The sequence below is a fragment of the Sinocyclocheilus rhinocerous genome, unplaced genomic scaffold (genome assembly GCF_001515625.1).
Source record: "Sinocyclocheilus rhinocerous isolate Xijiao unplaced genomic scaffold, SAMN03320098_v1.1 scaffold6043, whole genome shotgun sequence".
Taxonomy (NCBI): Eukaryota; Metazoa; Chordata; class Actinopteri; order Cypriniformes; family Cyprinidae; genus Sinocyclocheilus; species Sinocyclocheilus rhinocerous.
The window spans coordinates 4,379-7,102 of NW_015645129.1; positions in this window are offsets into that span (position 1 = coordinate 4,379).

Consider the following 2,724-nt stretch of genomic DNA (forward strand, 5'->3'; position numbering starts at 1 on the left):
TGGCCAGGATGCCGGGGTTACACCCCTACTCTTTTTCGAAGGACATCCTGGGATTTTTAATGACCACAGAGAGGCAGGCCCTCGGTTTAACGTCTCATCCGAAAGACGGTGCTTTTTGTCAGTATAGTGTCCCCGTCACTACACTGGGGCGTTAGGACCCACACAGACCACAGTGTGAGCGCCCCCTGCTGGCCTCCCTAGCACCTCTTCCAGCAGCAACTTGGTTTTCCCAGGAGGTCTCCCATCCAGGTACTGACCAGGCTCAACCCTGCTTAGCTTCAGAGGGCAACCAGTCTTGGGCTGCAGGGTGATATGGCTGTGGCATATTATTAATTATAATAATATTGCATATTATTAATTTGTTTATAGGGATGCACAATTTGGCTGAAAAACCTAATTTATTATATCACTATAATTAATAATAACAATAACAATAATAATAATTGTTATTAAATACAAATATTAAATGAAATATTCCGTGTGTGTGTGTGTGTGTGTGTGTGTGTTCTTTTGAAAATCTAATAAAAAAAAAAAAGATAGTAGTTTGTGGACAAATTCTTTGATATGATAATCTACAAAGCTAGATATTCTCTCTGTAATGCTTCCAAAGCCAGAAACAATATGTTTTCCTGGAGGGTTATCCACATTTTTATGAATTTTAGGTAAAATATATGAATAAGGTTTTAAAGGAAATACATTAAACAGTGGTAAATTTGCGCCAGATCCCATCTAATTACTTTCATGTGAGTGTGCAGCAGTTCACACTGGCATGCCCAGGAAAAGCAAATACGAAACACAATGCCTATAGACCCTAAAGATATATGTATAGCTATCTCAGACACAGAGACACTATAAAGACAGCCAGACTTTGTCACATGAGGAAAAAAATGTATAGGCTATACCTAACACAATGTATTATTCTGTGTGTTGATAATCAAAATGATTTAGGCCACATCCACATCAGTGTTAATTTTGTTGACAAATAATTTTTGTCATTATAGTCGTCAACAAAATTTTTTTCACAGACAACAACGAGACGATAACGAACTAATGGCGCTTTCCACTGCGTGGTACGACTCGGCTCGGCACGACTCAGTACGGCACGGTTTGCGTTTCCACTGCAGTTCAGTACCGCGTTAGAGTGGGCGGGATTATTCACATGTCGTTATAGTTGCACCGCCTCTACTACCACGACTCCTAAAAAAAACTTTTTCATTCCGCATCGCCCTATCAAGCTCTCGCTGGATACGCTCCTCTGCTATCAACGAGAGGAACGTCTGTTCTTCCGCAACAGACAACAAAACTTTTTGGTTGTTAAAAAAAGGTGCGCTCGTTCAAAACAGTTGCGTTCGATCCTTCGCTGGCTGTGCTGATTTAAATCTAGCGGTTCTTTTGTGTTTGTGTCGCAAGTTCAGTGACGCAGGTAGTGACGATTCTCTCCGGCCAATCCGTCATCAGCAGGGTTAAAAATAAGATCATGTTCTTGTTCTTTATGAGAAGTGGTTTTATTTAATTTTAGCATAAATGCATGTTGTGCGTCACCGCAGTTAAATCTGTGTCAATGATGATAAAACCTTAATATTAAAAACCTATATAATGAGTTTGGAAATTTTAGAGAAATGCTTAATAAATGCATTACACTGTAACTAAACCCATTAGATTTTAGCCGACTAAATTTACTGTAGATTTAGTCGACTAAAATCTTATGATATTTAGTCGACTAAAACTAGACTAAAACTAAAAACAATTCAGATGACTAAAATATGACTAAAACTAAATTACATTTTAGTCAAAAGACTTTGGCTAAAACTAAATCAAAATTTGCTGTCAAAATTAACACTGATCCACATGAAGTCAGAGCTTTCCCTATCTAATCTTTTTTTTCCCTCGTTCTAAAAAAAATAAACATAAACCCGGAAACATGGCGTAGTCTCAAGAAATATCTGCGTACAAACAAAACCACTGAAACTGACTCAAAACTATGTAGTATACATGCCAGACCAGTATGTGGCACTGTAATTCTGCCACAGAGATACACTAAAAATGGAGAAGAATACTTGGAGCATGTGCATAAACCTTGAGCAAAATATACAAAAATGTTTGCTTTAGTAATTTTTGATTTTGCTTTAGTAAAGCTAATAGGCTCAGGTGCTTCTGCAGCACGAACACAAGCATGTAGTCAGCCATTGTTGTTGCTGTTGCCGTTACATGACAAAGCGGTGTCTGACTAGGGTCGAGACGTGGGGTGATGACATCATCGTTTCACAAAATATACGGATTGGCTGTACACACGAAAACGCAAGGGTTTCGTTTTCAGATTTATCCACTCTTGGACCCAGTTTAAAAAAATAGCAGTTTCAGGCTCCCAAAACGCAGAATCCGTCTAGACAAAACGCAGACGATACAATTTTTTTTTTTTACGTATACAGCTAAATGTTTACAGTTCCGTGTGTACAGGCTCTTAATTTACAACTAATTCAATAATTTAAAACTAACCATTTAGTCAGTTTGTTATGGATTTGTTAAAGGGGTCATAGGATGCTACATGCACTTTTAAAAGTTGTTTGAACTGAAATGTGTGTTGGCAGTGTGTGTACACAACCACCCTATAATGATAAAAATCCACCCAGTGTTTTTATTTTTTTTTATTTGCTCAAATATTTACCCCTTTCTCAAAGTGAGTCGATCTCAGATGCCTGTCTGTGTGATGTCACACAGACAGGC